This window comes from Dioscorea cayenensis, chromosome 8, assembly GCF_009730915.1.
Source record: "Dioscorea cayenensis subsp. rotundata cultivar TDr96_F1 chromosome 8, TDr96_F1_v2_PseudoChromosome.rev07_lg8_w22 25.fasta, whole genome shotgun sequence".
NCBI classification, from domain to species: Eukaryota; Viridiplantae; Streptophyta; class Magnoliopsida; order Dioscoreales; family Dioscoreaceae; genus Dioscorea; species Dioscorea cayenensis.
Window position 1 is genome coordinate 13,786,417 of NC_052478.1, and position 18,433 is coordinate 13,804,849.

At 35.2% G+C, this 18,433-nt stretch overlaps 2 long non-coding RNA genes across 4 annotated transcripts; both read right to left on the minus strand.

The window, feature by feature from the left end:
• Window positions 1–1,495: 1,495 nt before the first annotated feature.
• LOC120266680 lies at window positions 1,496–4,302 on the minus strand. 3 transcript variants are annotated; one of them, XR_005538232.1, is made up of 4 exons: window positions 3,113–4,302; window positions 2,835–2,878; window positions 1,726–2,023; window positions 1,496–1,539 (listed from the first exon to the last, which is right to left on the minus strand). It is a non-coding gene; the product is annotated as an uncharacterized LOC120266680 (long non-coding RNA). The 3 variants fall into 3 exon arrangements; XR_005538233.1 differs by having other exon boundaries at window positions 1,726–1,791; window positions 1,906–2,878; XR_005538231.1 differs by having other exon boundaries at window positions 1,726–2,878.
• Window positions 4,303–4,839: 537 nt separating this feature from the next.
• LOC120267619 lies at window positions 4,840–6,667 on the minus strand. Its single transcript, XR_005538504.1, has 3 exons — window positions 6,280–6,667; window positions 6,069–6,210; window positions 4,840–5,129 (listed from the first exon to the last, which is right to left on the minus strand). It is a non-coding gene; the product is annotated as an uncharacterized LOC120267619 (long non-coding RNA).
• Between the last annotated feature and the right edge of the window lie 11,766 nt (window positions 6,668–18,433).

Below are 18,433 nucleotides of genomic sequence, written 5' to 3' on the forward strand. Positions count from 1 at the left end.
AAGGCAATCGATAAAGATGGGGTACCCGTACATTGATCCGCCTAGGACAATCGTTTCAAGTGCAAGAACCCTTTATTATACTTCTTAATTGATGCAACAATGAGTCGTGGAAATCCTTAATTACATGATCCCAATCTAAGGTCAACCATGCCTAACTCTATACATGTCTCGGAGGAGAGATTGAATAACCTCTCAACCTCGCACTCGCATAGAATTACAATGAGCTCTAGGGATTCCAAGTGATAAACCCTATTCCTATGTATAGACCTAACCCTTTGGTCTAGGTGGAAGATCCCTAGCCACAATTATGCCCTAGGTGCTAAAATCACTTCAGCGCTTCACTCCATTACACTCGCAACTAAGCCCCAGCGGAAGGTCATCACTTAGCCCATTTACTCTACTATGGCCGCAAAGAACTCTTGGAACGTGGAGGTAGGATAGATCACACCGGAGGGCAAAGGGGACGCTCCGCTACCTCTCAACTTACCCTCTCAACCCTCTCCAATCTAGCTTTGTCTAACTCTCATGGTGTGCCACTCACTCACAAGAGTTACTAACAAGAACTCTCAACCCTAGTGTCACTCTAGGGGAGTATTCATACAATCAAGTCTCTAAGATTGGAACTCACAAAAAACATCAATTAATTGAAAATATAATAAAGAGATTCAATAAAACGAATACATCCTATGGTTCACAAATACCCAAGTACCTACTAGGAGTTTAGCTCTCCATGGAGCTAGATACAATCAATGAAATCGAATGTAAAATCAAAGCATCCATAGAAAACCCCCTCGTTAGTCATGGCGATAGTCTTGTGGAGAGTCCTCTACTCGTCGCAAGGGTCCCTTTGTCCGGCCTAGGATACACCTCGCTGGATCGGTGCAGACGAAAGCTCTCCCACTAACCTTCTTCCAAACGACGCGCGATGTCGGAGCCATAGAACCTCTCCAAAGCCCTAGCTAATACCTCTCAAAACCCTAGCCGCCGCCCTCTCTCATGTTGGGGAAAAGATGGAGAAACAAATGCTGAAATCGTTGCTGAAATTGGCTTTTAAAGGGCTGGAATCGGGAATCCACACGCCCATATGGGCGCCCCTGTGGAATTTTCACACGCCTGTGTGGATTCTCTGTTTTCCTGTTTTCTCGGCCGGCTGTAAACAATGCTGCTGTAGTATTTTTCCTACAGTGTTTTCTACAATACCCTGCTATGGTACCAGCCTGAAATACTCCTAAATCCATACTTTTATCGAGGTAATGCAAACGGGCACACATTTACGTCGTGGATCGCCTTGCTTCTTTAATAACGGACATGTTGGTGGAGATCTTGTTCTATATGCACAAGTCGGAATGCTTGAATGTGATTGCCCTTGTGCCCCTCCAAATAGTTGTGCTAACTCGAGTACGGGGAGGTTGGCACACATTCTTGCATCTGGAACCCGACCTACGTCTTCGCGTTTGAACCTTAGCAAGATTTTCTCCAAATTAGTGCATTACGACCCACATTGGCTTTTTTCTCTCATAATCGGTCTCACAATCTTACCTGCATGAAAGTAACATAAATACACCCATATTAGCGTTAAAACCCAAGAATAGTAATGCTCAACACAAGGAAAGAACACTTCGTATTTTATCGCACAAGCACTTATCATTGATCAATGCAATGCCCACATCGACATGGCTAATGAGTCTACAAATTCATAGAAGGTATTATAAAGATTAATCCTACCCAGTACATGGAGGAGAGGTACTGTTCTCATAGCATCTACCGCCACCATTGAACTTGTGCATCCTTCTATTTATATAACACAAGGGGAAACAATCCTTAAACTTCTGCAATAGGACTAGAAGCAGACACAGATAAGGAATGACATTATTCAACATAATCATAAGGAAAATAAGACCAGACCTATGAACATCGCCTTTTTGTCTCCATGCAACAATTTGATGATGCACTTCAAATTTACTAGTGTCCAATGCCGGTTGTGATATTTCCAATCCTTACCCTCTCAACAATTGATAAATAACTGCAGATAGTTGACTATGTTTCTTAAGTAATTAAAATTCCAATGATGTCTCAGTTCCTATGACACACATCTTTAGTAGTGAAACATGCTTCTTGATAATCATATCATAATGCTTTGTCGCATTAAAGATCATTGGTCATGTATAAGCACGAAGTACTTAAGGGGATCATGGATTGAACATTTAAGCATAAAAAAGGTGGATGCAATAATAAAACCAAGTTAAAAAAAACACCGAAGAAATAAATAAAGGTTATGGAATAGTATGTAGGAAACTACTCGATAGGAAAAGCTCCATTCTTTGATGAAACTTTAAAATCAAGGCTTAAGATTAGGTTTGGTCCACAAAATTGCACATATTGCCCTAGACGGAAATGTTCTACCCCAAGATCCTCATCTTAGAGAAAAATATATTTGTACTCGGCAACAATATCTGGATGTAAGAAATACTTTGCAAAACACCTATAATCACAAAATAAATAAATAAATAAATAAATGGTGCACATATAGGAACAAACATGCACATATTGTAAACACAAGCAACACAAACCTTAAGAAAAATGAAAAAAGAAAAGCCTCTACCACTTGGTTTGATTTATTGCAAAAAAAAAAAAAATGCAATGTATTATCGCTTCAGTGCAAGTCTCTCCATTCATCAACAACACCATCATAATGGAAAAGCATGTCAGTGAAATCATTGGGAAAGAACTAAAAATAATGAAATAAATAATCAGAGAAGTAATTCATATAAAAAGGGATAAGAATCATGAATTGTAGAGCTAGAAAAAGGCATCCACCAGACAAAAATACATACCTTTTTAACAATTTGATTAACAATTTCCTTTTGCTTTATCCCAACTACAATGGCCAATTGTAAAAAAAAAATAGAATTCATTAGAAACATCCATAAATATTCGAGAGTGATAAAACAAATCAAAATCCTAATTCAGATTTAATGATAATGTAAAAAATGTAGGATTTATTCTGCTAAAATGGAAGGAGATAATAGGCTACATATTTTAAGTATAAAAAACTAAGCCAAACATCACAGTGTCCTTTCATATCAAGGGAATAGGGAATGCTTTCACACACCTTTCTTTGGGAAGATTGCTCACAATCCATAGTGGTCTCATTTCCAAGTTCATTGTGCTGTTAACAATGCCGATTGGTAATGGCTCACTCCTTGAAGGCTAGCATTGACTCTTAAACCGATATAATAATTAACAGGGAAATGTAAGTGCTTACAAAGAAACAACATGATCAACACCAAAAGATTTAGAAAAGAGTGACTATGACCTTGGATAAATTACCTTTCTTACTCTGAAAGGAATCAGTTATTCCCCATCCCAGTAATTTCTGCAAAGCTAAGGAAGCAGTCTCAGCTAAAAGGTTTTGTTCTCATTATTTATCAAGACACAGATTCCTACCACTGTTTCACTGGTGTACTATACCAAAGAAAGTATAAAGGGTACATTTAATGGTTCAAAGTTGCGTTGCTTGTTGCAAATTAACTTTGTTAAAATGAAATTTATAGAGGAGTGGACAGAAATATTTGAGGTGTCATTAGGATAAAATCAAAAGGAAATAAATGTATTTATTTGTAGTCACTAACAAGAAAAGGGCTCCCAACAAAGAAAGCCATAGAGAGGAAAATTGCAAGAGTAACAAAGTTACAAGAGCATGGCCTCTTATTCATGGAATTATGTGAGGAGGAAGCCTTGTCCATATGAATTAAAATAGATAAATAATGGAACACCAAGATAATCAGATTTACATAGCACACATCTGTAGATAAAACAGAGTCAAATCATCGTCTAGATATAGAAATTAAGTCAGAAGTTCCAACATTCACTGTAGTTTCATTATTCAATAAAAATATGTTTTGCATATAAACTAAACCAAGTCGTATAAAGAATCGATCTTTCATTGGAGTCCTTTCGTAGTAGCATTTTTATTCCATCATGAATACTTCAACAACCAACCAACAAATAAAGAGAAATTAAAATTTGATAGCATTCCTTCAAGCAAACCACTGATTGTTACTTAAAGGAGAAAATTAAAATAACTATTTAATTAGAAGCAACCGAAAAAAAAAAGAATCAAATTAGAGATGCAAATATGATTACTGTTTGTGTTACCTATATGTTGAGAATGCATCAATTCATTCATACAAACTCACAACCATTCGCCTTGAATAATAATAGATTGAAATGACCACAGATAACCACAGATAAATTTACCAATGCAGACAAAACCATATTTCTCTTCTAAAATAATTTATAAACAAAAACTAAGAATGATTTATGAGAATATATTACTAATTACCAACTTATAAAATAAATAAATAATAGAGACAAAGAAGAAGATTAAGGTAAGAATGATTTATGAGAATATATTACTAATTACCAACTTATAAAATAAATAAATAATAGAGACAAAGAAGAAGATTAAGGTAAGAATGATTTATGAAAATATATTACTAATTACCAACTTATAAAATAAATAAATAATAGAGACAAAGAAGAAGATTAAGGCTGGCACAAATTCTGAGAAGAGAAGACAATTGTCCAAATAAAGTAGTTCTTTAAACCTGCCTTGAAATGGACACAAGTTTGAAACATGAGAACATTGATTAAGATTTTTAGTGATGCCATTTGTCCAGTGTCACTAAATAAAGTAAAAGATGCACCAGAGCAGCTAACAAAGAGAAAATACCAATGCATACTCTTTTATGGGTCTTCACAAGAAGTCTTCTAAAACAATTCAAGAAAATAGCCCAGCTAAATAACTGCCACCATTCAACTGAATATGTAAATCTAAACTTGCAAAAGAATCAACATCAAAGATTATTCAATATTTTACATCAATACACAATGCACAAACATTCTTAGCATGTCGGTAGTAAACAACTTTATGTAATGTCAATGCACAACCCGAAGATTAAAAAATTCAAATATAACAGAGATGCTTTTATAACAAACCAATGGATTTGACTGTCTGCATGTTTTATTATGCATCTCCTAAAAGCAGTAACCATGGCATCTAATTTTGTCAGCACATAACAAGCTTTCAGCCAAATTGAATTACCAACTTCAGCAATCTTTTGTTCCTGAAATAATTACATTCATATGAACAGGCAATATGAGTAAATATGATGGTAGAATTTGGTTACTAAATATATCTATCAAAGAAATGGCTAGTCTACAAATAAGATTGGCAAGCCATATTGTTAGCATATATTTATATGATGGTAGCATATAAGAAACAAATATCTCGAGCAACATTGGATCTTAATGGAATATTATAAATTTGGTCACAAATGCTGCATATGCTCATAAAAATTATAAATTTGGCCATAAATGCTGCAGAAAAGCACATTTTATCATACAGAACACATAAGTTAGAGATGTCATAGTAGGTGCTCAAAACACAAATGCAATATATATATATATATACAAGCAAGTCATTGTCATTGAGATTAAGAGCAATGTGATAACCCAAGTACTCCCTCAAATGGTCTTATTCTATTCATTCACAGCCTCTTTATTCTAAAACTCAATAAGAAAAAAGAAAAGAAAAGAAAAGAACATAACAACAGAAAAGTATGATAGAAAAGAAAAGCACCAAGTCTAGCATTGATAATTAAAACATAAATAAACAATCAATCATAATTTCAAACAATAAATTCATAAGTTCATTAATCAACTAAATATCATAAAAGAAAGATTATCTAGCAAATAAATTCTTTTCCTATTTTCAATCTCAAATGTAGTAATCTTACTCAATCAATTCAAATGGATCACAACATTGATTGGCATTTCATGTTCTCAACAACTCGCCCAGGGCTCAATCCAGACTAATATTTTTCTCTCTTTCATAAAATAATCCACAAATTTATTGAGAAAACAGAGATAATCAATAAACATAAAACATTCATCAAACTCGGCAATATTGGTATCAAACACTAAAATCACCACAGTTAGAAGACAAAAGATCAAAACACCAATAAACAATGCGTGAGAGAATGACATTGATCAAGAGAACTCACCAGCCTTAGTCATGCCAATGCCACTATCGATGATGGACAGCGTCTTGTTAACCTTATCCGGCACAAGCCTGATGAACAACTCCAGATGCGCATCAAGAATGCTCTTATTTGTCAAACTCTCATACCGAATATTGTCCAAAGCCTACAAATCCCACCAAAAACCCATCAAACCCAACAATTAATAACAAAACCAAAAGAAAATCACACATACATCCGATGAATTGCTAATGAGCTCTCGCAAGAAGATCTCCTTGTTGGAGTAGAATGTGTTGATGATGAGGCTGAGGAGCTGGTTGATCTCGGCTTGGAACTCGATGGTCTAGACCACGGCCATTTGCATGTTAGCCATTCACGACAAAGAATGAATGCAAAGAGCATTCTAGGGTTTCATAGAGACTTTGATGGTTTCTCGATGAGAAAGATGAGGAGAAGGGGGAGGTGTTTATATATACTTGATGATGGAGTGGATGGAGGTTTAGAGGGTTGGCGAGGGATGTGGGGTGGAGGAGGTGGTGGAGAGGGAGGGAAGGACAGAGATGGTGGAAGAGATGGGGAGGAGGGCAGTGAGGGCGGTGAGGAAGAAGTGTAATTTTCTTTGATCAGTTTGGTGAACGGTCGGATGGGGGGTCATGCTTTTTTTTTAAAAAAAAAAAATTTGTTTTTCTAACGTTTAGTTTGTAAATTTTAGGGGAAACAGGGAAACAAAATGGAAATGTGAAACGTGGAAGAAATCATTTTGTGCTTTTCCTTTACTTCATATAACGCGAGCGTTGTTTCGTGAAAATACCAGGACTTGATCGTTGGGAAAATTAAAGAATCAATGGGCTTCATTGAAGATATTCATTAAAAAATCAAGTATAAAATGGAACCAAGGAAATGCTAATGAAGAACGGGTTAAAATGTTGATGAGCAATGGATGTACGCGATTACTCAGTTTGGATGGTGGGTTGTAAAAGATATAGCTTTAAATTTTTTTTAAAAGACCAGTAATTCTTTAAAGAGATTAATCAATCTTTTTTTAATTAATTTTGGTCATGTTTGACTTATTTCTGTGAGTTATTTTATTTTTGAAAATCCATAAAATTGAAAATAAATAACAAATTTATGTGAGTTATATTGTTAATCTTGAGTAATGAATTTGAAAATCCATAAAATTTGGGGTAATAGAATATTAAAAAACAAAATAAATAACAAATAAAAGTTTAAAAAGTTTTCAAAGTTGAGTAAAAATTTTTGAAAAAAAATATCCAAAAAATTCAGAATGATAAATTTTTCCATTAATAATTTTTATTTAAATAAATAATAATAAATAGTGAAAATCCGTTAAATATAATTTTATAAATTTAATATATATATATATATATATATATAACGGCTAATACATGGATTTGCCGCTATAGAAACTATTGCTAAAAAAATAATAAATAAATTTATGTCTATAGTAGCTAATTCAAAAATTTGCCGCTAAAAATACATTATTAACGGCTAATATAAAAAATCTGCCGCTATAGAGATTTATAGTGACAAATTTATAAATTTTCCACTAAATTTGGTCGCTATAGAGCAACTTTCTTGTAGTGGTTATAGCCACACGTAAGATTAACATCAACTTCAAGAGCAAATATGCTAATGGATAAATGTTATATTTCTTAGACTTCACCCTCTTTTTGTGAAAACTTTTATATTTCATTCAAATTAATAAACTTTTATCCCTACGTACTGTCACACCCTGGACTCGCCTAAGCCAAACCCAAGAAATGGACAAATGGCAGCAGTTCCATAGGGGCAAGGCCCAATGGACCTGTAAAGTCTCAAAACTTGTCTCAAAGCAAAAATATAGACTAACTACTGAAGTACAAATTTATCTAATACAGAAAATACAATAAAGTTACAAGAGCCCAAATGCATGTAAGATCCACCACAATTAAAAGATAATGAACTTGTGTCTTAAAGATAGAGTAATAAGATTTATCCTGATTAGGGTGACGTAATAAAAGAGTTCATAGAACATAAAGCAATCATAAGGGGAATTTATGAAATACATATCCTTTATAGGATTAGGTTCTAGTCATTTAGGGATATGACATAAGTAAGGAACCTCCTCAGTCGAATTATTAATGAGATTAGATTCAAGAATTCTTATTAGAAATCATTACATCGATAACCCAAAATGATTCGAGTCCAAGCACTGTCTTCTATGATATTATCTTCTCTAGTTTATAAATTGTGTAAATTGTATTGTTTTCTTTTGTTTCCTTTCTATTATACTACTTCATTAATTGGTAAACTAAATAATAAAAGAAGAACTAGTATTTAGCAAGGTTTAAAATGACGAACGAGGCGTACACCTCGAGGTGCACCTTAAGGCGAGGCTGTGACCACTTGCCTCGATGCGTACGCCCCCATGGCTGATGGCGGAACCTGCGCCTCAACTGGGTCAGGCGATCCACCTCGAGGCAGAATAGGCGTACGCCCATGAAGAGAAGAAAAGAAAGTGGCTAAGAAGGGAGTCTTTGTGAAGGCCTGAGAGGAAGCGGACAGTGGCGGAAGGGGGATGCCGGTGGTGATAGGAGGTTGGCTTTGAGCTGGTGGTGACGGCTTTCGATGGTGACGGCTTTGAGTTGGTGATGACGGATGGGATGAGAGGAAAGAGACAGTGTGTACACTGGAGGCTAGGGTTTTTTTAACAATCATCAAATCAATGGATGAGATTATTATAAAATTGAGTTTTTTAACAATCATCAAATCAGTGGATGAGATTATTCTAAAATACAAATTAATTATAAAATATATATTTTAATATTGTATCAAAGATGTTCACTGCCTATCTCTCTAGTTAACCATTTTTAAAAATATTAAAAATATTTATAATTTAAATATTAATTTGACAAAAATAATTAATATAAATTAATTGTTATTCTTGATTCATTATCTACAAATTATTTAAAAATATATTTTTTATAACATGTTATATAAATAATAATTTTATTGATGATTGATAATCATCTCCAATCCAATGGAATAAAAGATATGAAATCAAAGCAAAATCAAAACAAACTCTCTTGCACGTATGAATAAAACAAGTTTTTAAAATATTTTTCAAAATAATAAAAATTTATCATCAATAACCATTAAAAAAATTATAGGACTTCTACTGGCCAACAAAATTATTTTTTTAAAAAATTCTAAATAATTGTACAAAATATAATATATACTATATATATATATATATATATATATATATATATATATATATATATATATATATTTGAAGGTTCATAATGTAAATATATATATAAGCATTAATTAAATCTCTAATCATCCAATACCCATTATTTTAAGATATAATATGATGCACTATCAACGCAACTGTATGGATTGTAACAAGCAATAAAGTGATACCCCATAAGGGATAGCGTTGTCGAACTACAGGGACTGGACTTTTAGTACTAATTGATCTTCTAATCTCTAGTAGGTTAAGGAATGGTTAATAAATAAAGATTAACTAAACAGAATAAAAGGATAAAGAGTGGAAAAACAAGCTGACTAGGGTTGACTTTTCAATAATAAGAGAGTAATGCCCTGAAACAATCCCTATGTACGTTAGTGTATTGACTTGCTTCTAATGTCTACCAGCTACAACCTGAGGTTCTTGCAGGTGCTCAAAAGAAATGTTGCATATACGCCTCTCAAATACGCCAAGTTTTGCAAGTGTAACTACAGGCTTCATATACTCCAAGTTTTGTAACTACACAAGGCAATCACAACTACGGTAACCTACACACACCAAGTTTTGCACAAACAACTACGCAAATCAAGCACGCCAAGTTATGCAACACATGAATAACACAAGAAGGCAATAAAACTCTGTAGACATTAAAGACAAGTAGTCAAAGTACACTAAGCAACATAGTTCAGCATCCCAGGGTACCATGGAACGGTTAGCCCCTCATGAATTTATACAACTGAGAATAATCCCCTCATGAATTCGTACAACTGAGAAGAATAAATAAATACACTAAGGTGAGAAATCATGACTTCCCCCTTTAATAAATTCTCCTTAGTTGTGCTTCACAAGCTTCATGGATGAGCTAACTCCACTTCTCTAGTGCCTCCAACTAGACTTTGATCCCCTTAGATGGTGTGGTGTAGGTTGATCATTGTCCTCCTCCGTACTCTCCAAGTTTAGAAGAAAACCTCCAAATAAAAGATAGCCCCAAAAACCTAGATCTTGGAGATAAAAAGGATTTTTTGAGCTCAACATGGTCTGAGCAAGGTCGTGCTAGGCCATGCGCTAAGTGTCCTCCAGAGAAAATCACGGGGAGAGCATGGTCATGCTCTGCCCATGCTCTGCCCATGCTCAGCATGAGCAAGCCCATGCAAGGAACACTCAAATAGTGCTTCCCATGTGAGCAAATGGTGCTCCAATTCAGTGATAATCACAGGGAAAAAGCACGACAATGCTCCCCTTGGAAGCACCGCCATGCTTGGTCAGCTACTCAGGCTTCTTTAAATAGCAATAATCATGGCTACAGAGCACTACCGTGCTTTGGGTGTGTTTGGCTTGGACACTTAGAAAAATATGCATTCTTTGGTTAATTTTCCTCCCGATATCACTCCTATTAGCTTTGAACCCTAAAATCCTATACCATGAACAAACATATCCAGAATAGAGTCGTATATATCCAAAAAAATCTAAAAGAGAAACAAAAGTATGAATGGGGGGTGAGTAAAACATGATATAAGTTGCACTCATTAAATACCCCCACACTTGAATCATTGCTTGTCCTCAAGCAATCTCACATCGCTCAACAAAAGAAAAGATGAGTGCATCACTTCTGATCTCACGAGAATAGAAAATTCTTAAGCATAGAGGGATCAACGGGGGTTAGAAGAAGAATTAAGGTACTCAAATAAAAGACTACACTCTTATTTCAAAGACCTTGTGTGTGTGCAAACCCTAAATTGAGTGCCCCATGCTCTTTGAGAATCATCCTAACAAAATTAGATCTTAATTTGACAAACACAGTGGGTAATAGCTTCATGCACCTTAGAGGTAGCCTTCTCTCTTGGTAGGTTATTAAATGTGCACGAGAAATACCCAAAATTTGACTGCTCAAGAACAACTTTCACTCTTCTAAGTCGATAGCTCTTTCTACCATCTTTTTACATAAATATTTTTAAAAGCAACCAGTAGGGCATTCCAAGAAGAATCCAATTTTCTAGGTTTTTTATTTTTTTATTTTTCTTAGTACAAGAACGCATACAAGAAAACTAGGTCTTAACAAATCAAGTTTTCATCCTAAAACAAGTGGCTCCACACTTAGGGTGAAGTTAAAGGGACCTAGGTTTTCAACGTAAGAGAGAGTCTACAATTTAGCTCCAGATAAATAACTAACTCACACGAGTCCCCTAGGTTTAAGAATTTCTATCAACAACAATCATAGATTATCCTTAGTTAAGCACTCATCTAAAAAAGAATACAAGTAAACCCTCCCCCACACTTGAATAGTGCATTGTCCTCAATAAACAAATATATGCAATGAAAAAAATAATTGAGAACACAACGAATTAAGGGGAGTTTATCAAACTTTCCTAAACATGGAGAGTGATGTTGCCACTCTCAACGTGCTTTCCAACATCCATTCAACCACACAATCCCTAAGATGAGACAAGAGGCATGCAAGTGAAGCTCAAAATTCATAACAAAATAAAATAAATAAGAACTAGAAATACAAAAAGTAAATTCATAAAGTAAATAAACCAAAATGTCAGTTTAACAGGGGACTCACCTTGCTAACTAAACCTAGTAAGTCCAACTAAATAAGAAGAAAGTACAAGTCCAGGATATAGAAAAACATAAATAACAATAGCTGCACGAATCAAAATGGAGCACTCTCTGTGAGGGAATTGGTGTCTGACCAAGAAGAAGAAGCATCATCCTCCCTCAGATCAGCAGTGTCAACCCCCACATGGTGAGAAAGTTGCACAGGGGAGATCGGCTCAGGTGAGAGATGGCCACCAAGATGCTTAGCTATCCGAACAACACTCCTCTATAGGCACCTGAATGATGAGATAGAACAAGTGACATGATCAGTGTGGCTAGAGAAAGCATGGGTAGATGGAGGTGATGTCGAACAAGCAGTAGGGGCAGGAGGTAAGCTAGGTGCACCAGTAGGAGCAATATCTATAGGTTGTCGTAAACAATACTTGGCCACTCTAGCAATGTGAGTATGTTGCAGCATCTCCATCGACCTCTAGGTCTTGAGGGACATAGGGACATAGCAGCAATGCTCGAAAGTGTTGTCAGTGATGAGAGAGAGCTGTCTCTATGCCCCTGCACTAAGTATCTGCTGGACCACCTGCTCCAGTCTGACTTCTCTCAATACTGCCCAGTCTATCTCTCTTGACTCACCGAATCGCCATCGATAAAGACTCTTGTATCTCTCCTAACATTCTTCTTGCCGGGCTCGCTGTCCAACCTCTCAAAAAGGTTTGTTTTAGCATTCTCTCTCCTTTTTTATTCTTTTATCTTGATAGGTTTCTTGTATTAAAATTTTAGTTTTGGTCAATCATAATGGTGTTGTTTTGTGTTGTAATCATTTGTTTTTGTTTTGGTTTTGGTTTGGATGAACATTTTGAATTGATTGGATTGCATTGATGCTTGTTGTTTTGATTTTAGTTATTCTTGTTATTCTAATTTGATTCATTGATTGTATTGATATTTATTATAATTGTGTCTTTTCTTTTTCTTTCTAATTTGTTTGACCCTAATTGATTTGGATGAACATATTATTTGTTTTTGTTAGGGTTTCCATTTCTAATTTGAGTCACTCATGGTGATTCTTTTTTCTCATTCATTGAAAATTTAGCTTTTGTGTTTGTTTAAAGGCATTGGTGTTTGTTTTTTTGATTTGGTGCATGGATTTTCTATTCATTTGTTTAAAGGCATTAGATAATTTAATTCTTGTTTGATTGCCTACATTGAGGGATCTCTTAACAATATGAGACATTAACAATTTATGAATGAAGACAAAGGAAGGTCATAGAAGAGATCTGCTTGGAAATATGGTACAAAGGTGGAGATTGATGGAGATGTAAAAGGATATATATATATATATATATATATATATATATATATATATATATATATATATATATATATATATATATATACACATTAGATATAACTTTTGCAATAAAGTTGTTAAAGGAGGTGTAAAAAAATTGGAGCACATTGCTTGTACTTATAAAAATGTCGCCATATGCCCTAAAGTTCCCAAAGAAGTTAAACAATAAATGAATGCATATTTGAAGAAAGGTGACATAGCTAAACAAGTGGCACAAAAGAGATTTATGATATGGTTGATCCAGGATCTTATTTTGGAGGCCAGGCATCCTTAGAAGATGTTAATTCTTGTCTGAATCCTTTGATTCTTCAAGTGGTGGTTCTTCAAGAGGAGTTAGAGGACCAATGGATAGATTCATTGTTAATTTGGATGATGGAATAGAAGGTAATCAAGGGGATCCAAAATCCATGAATCCTACAAGTGCAAAGGAGGCTCAAAATTGAGTTTGCATAGACATTGGATGATTCCTTTTTGAGAATAGCATAGATTTTAATGTGGCTACTTCTCCATCTTTTATTAATATGTGCAGGTCAATTAGTTCATATGGTCAGATTTTGAAACGCCCTACCATGTATGAACTTAGAAGTTGGATCTTAGAAGAGGAAGTGAAAACAACTAAAGCTTTTGTTGATGAGCTTCTTAAGACATGGACACAAACTGGAGTATCCATATTATCAGATGGTTGGAAGGATATGAGAGGAAGAAGTTTGATTAATTTTCTTGCCAATAATCCCCATGACACTATTTTCTTAAAATCCATTGATTCATTAGATGTTGTAAAAGATGCTACCATGATGTTTAAGCTTCTTGATAAATGCCCGATTGTATGATTTTATACGTATATATGTACTATTCATGTATTAATTGATGAATCGATGCCCTTTTTGTGGTTTAATTGGTTTTATTCATGTTACAGGCTAATGAACTCTTTACAAGTGCACGGATCGTTACTAGTAATAAAGTGGTACTCCACAAGGGGTTAGCGTTGTCGAACCACAGGGACTGAACTTCTAATACTAATTGATCCTCTAATGTCTAGTCAAACTGAATGGGGGTTATAAAGTAGTTAACTACTAATCAAAACTAAAGAACAAAGGGATGGAAGAACTAGGTAGACTATGGTTGAGTTTCGATAACAAGAGATCAATGTTTCGAGATGATTTTTATATGCTCAAGATACCAACTTGAGTCTAATGCCTACCAAGGTACATTCTAAGATCCGTGTGGGTGCTCAAAAGCTTTGTTGCATCTATGGCTCTCAAATATGCCAAGTTTTGCTAGAGAAACTATGGGTCTCAAGCATGCTAACTCTTCTAACTACGCAAAGTAGTCACAACTACAGTAATCGACACATGCCAAGTTTTGCTTAGCAACTACGCAAATCAAGCATGCCAAGTTATGCAACACATGAATTAACACAAGAATACAATAGAAGTACTCCATAGGAATTAAAACTCAAGTAGTCAAAGTATAAGAGAGAACATAGTTCACAATCTCAGGGCACCGCCGAACGGTTAGCCCCTCATGAATTCATACAAATGAGAGAAGAAGATAAACATAAGGAAGAGAGATATCTTGACTTCCCCCTTTCACAATATCTCTTCAATTGTACTTCAAGAACTTCATCAAATGGGTAACTCCACTTCTCTAGAGTCTTTAACTCATCCCTTGATCTCCTTGGCTCATGTGGTGGTAGCTGATCATCGTCCTCTTGAGAGTTTCTTCACTAGAAAAGATGTCTCCCGAACAAAAGATATCTTCAAACCCTAAATCTAGGAGATAATAAGGACTTTTCAAGCTTAACACTGTCATGCTAAGACCGTGCTAATCTTGGATCTTTTGAGCGAACAAGACTAAGTGTATCCAGAGAAAATCACAAAGAGAGCACGATCGTGCTCTCCCCGTGCTCAGCTTGAGCATGTCCATGAAAGAAGCACGCAGACCATGCTTCCCATGAAAGCATAAGCAACTCCCATCCAAAGATAATCACGGGGAGATAGCACCCCCGTGCTTCGCCTGTGCTTCCGCTGAAGAAAAGAGGAGTTTCCATCTAAAGAAAACCATGGGAAGATGGCTCACCTTGGACACTTAGAGAAATTATCTTATTTTTGTTGATTTTGTGCCTACTTTCACTCCTAATGTGTTTTGAGCCCTAAAAGCCAGCAACAATGACAAATATACCGAGAATAGCATCATTCATAAACAAAAGTTGCTAAAATACAAGCTAAAAAGTGCATTGGAGGTACATAAAAATATGATATGAAATGCACTCATCACAGGCCTCAAAAAAGCTCAAGTGAGCTTGACGACGCAATTAAGAGAGAAATCAACATCAACAATGACATTTTAGAGACTTTGTACTGTAGCAACAATGTGGCAATCACTGTAGAACGAATGAGTAAAGAAACGACGAAGTCTCAGATTTTGTTGATGGGCATCATGACTATTGTTAAGACGCCCACAAATCGGCTAAAGAATGTGCAGTTACCGTATTAGTTTACAGTAGCAGTTTGCTATAGTAGTTATTGTAGCATTTCACTGTAGTACTTCACAAAAATTTTGGCAGAAATCCGAGGCTCTCATGGGCTCCTTCACGCCCATGAACCAGACCGTGAAGCTAACCCGAGAATAGCTTTAGAAGAAGTTTTTAGGACTTTTTTGTGGAATTCATCTCCTTTCACCTTTGAGTCTCAACTCCACCTCTTGATCCGGTGTAAAGGAAGCCGAAAGAAGACATCTTTGTAGTGGAAATGGAAAGGAGAAGCAAGACTTGTCAAGATCTCCCTTTATTTCCTTGTGTAGAGGCTTGTAGAGGACAAGAAAGCCACCTCTTTGGTGGCATTATTGGAAGCTTTCCACGGCTTGTTACTCTGTATTCATCACTTGAGGGAGTTTTATGTTGCTTTGTTTGGTTGTTTTTATGGTTTTGAGCATGTATTTTGTTAACATGAACAATTAAACCCTAAGGTCACCAGATGTCGGTGAACCTTGGGGTGAACTTGTGTAGTTGGATGTTTTGATTTACTTTTATTGCAATTGGTGTGTTTGAGATTCAAGCTTGGTGTATTTTGATGCATTGGTATACATGAGAACTCTGTATGTTATTTTCTAGGTTGTACTTGGTGGTGTGACCAACGCCCTTGTACTAGACTCACTTAGCTTGAAGGGGATTCATGTACAAATATGCCGTGATCATTGTGAATTTTGTACCCCTGCAAACATTAGGGTTGGACATACTTCGAGTATCGACCCTAATTAGAGACTTCCCAGCTTTTAATGCGATCATAGGAGGATTTGGTCGGAAGAAATTCTGTATCAATACTCGTATTGGATTGCGTTGACTTATCTCAAGGATCTCTTTTTCCAAATCACTAGTTGCATGGTAATCTTAGCATCCTTCTCACTTTATTAGCCTAGGGGAATCCACATTTGTGGCCATTTTCATCCCTCAGATTTTCATCCCCTTTACCTTAACTGTAGACTCTTTCCTTAAGTTCTTTTTATTTCTTTTGGTAGTTTAGATCATTCACTTGAATTTGTAGGTTGGACAACACGCGAAGAGCAAGTAAGGGTCGCTCCTTGGGCCCTGGGAATACGACCCTCTCGTGCTTACGCGAGAGGTATTACTTGATGACCAATACACTTTCAGTGATCACATAACTTCTTGATGATGTTGTGGAGGAAGTTGGAGAAGAGCTTGTTTTTCAAGTGGTAATTGATAATGCTTCAAATTATAAGGTGGTGAAAAGAGGCCAAGGCTTTATTGGACTCCATGTACTACACATTGTCTTGATTTGATGCTAGAAAAGATTGGTGAGCTACCTCAATATAAAAATGCATTGATGAAAGCTAAAAAAGTGTGCAATTTCATCTACAATCATGGTTATGTATTGCCAATGATGAGAACTTTCACTGATAGGGATCTTCTTCAACCTGCAACAACTAGATTTACTACTGGATTTTTAACTTTACAAAGCATTTGTCAGTTAAGGCAGCCATTGGAGGCTATGTTTACTTCTAAAGAATGGGTAAATAGTACATGGTCAAACAAAGCCGAAGGAAAAGCAATTAAAAAATCATTTTGAATGACAAAACTTTTTTGGTATAGTGTACTTATGCCCTTCAAACTACAAAACCTTTGGTGGGAGTGCTAAGAATGGTGGATTTAGAAAAGATGCTAGCAATGGGATTTATTTATAGTGCAATGGATGCCACAAAAGAAGAAATAGCAAAAAATCTGGGAGATGAAGAAGCGTCATATAGAAAGATATGGGATATCATTGATGAAAAATAATAGTTTCAATTGCATCATGATTTGCATGCCGTGGTGTATTTCTTGAATCCTCATTACCATTATGATGATAATAAATCAACTCATCCTGAGATTATAAAAGGTTTGTTTAATTGTATGCACAAGTTTGTTAAGGCAGAAGACATAGTCAAAGTGGATCTTAAAATGGATGCATTATGCAACAAAAAGGGTTTTTTTGTTCTTTATCAAGCAATAGCAACTTCTAAGAAACGTGCTTCAAGTATGCAATGATCTATTGTTGAATTTTTTACATTAAAGTTTGCAATGTTAATGCCACTTATTTTATTTTTATTTTAATATAGATAACTGGTGGATGCAATGTGGAGATGAAACCCATGGACTTCAAAGTTTTGCAGCGAGAATATTGAGCCTCACTTGTTCAACATTAGGATATGAGAGGAATTGGAGTACTTTCAATCATGTTTAAAATTTTATTAAACAAGATTATTACATGATCATGATTTTAATGTTATTTAATTTATTAATTTTATTTTGTCACTATTCTTAAATAGGTTCATCAAAGTGAAGAAACCGTTTGACCACCAAGAAACTTAAATCTTTGGTGTACATCATGTACACCAAGAGATTAAAAGATAGACATCTTAAGTTAAAGTCACTCAAAGATGAGGAGGATCTAGTAATTGTTGATAATATACCGTCGGATCATCAAGAAAACAATTATGAAGAGGATGAAAATGCATTAAGATTCAATGAAGATGATTTTGATGTTGATGATGTGCCAGTGCCACGTAAATATGGCAATGACAAAGGAAATAAAAGGAAAAGGAAATCACATTCAAAGGGTGAGGACCATGAAGCAAGCATAGCTAGTCAAAAAGGTTAGTTTAATTTTCCTCTAAATCTTTAATACTTGAATTAATTATTAAATGTTAATTTATTATTTAATTTTTAAATTATCACAC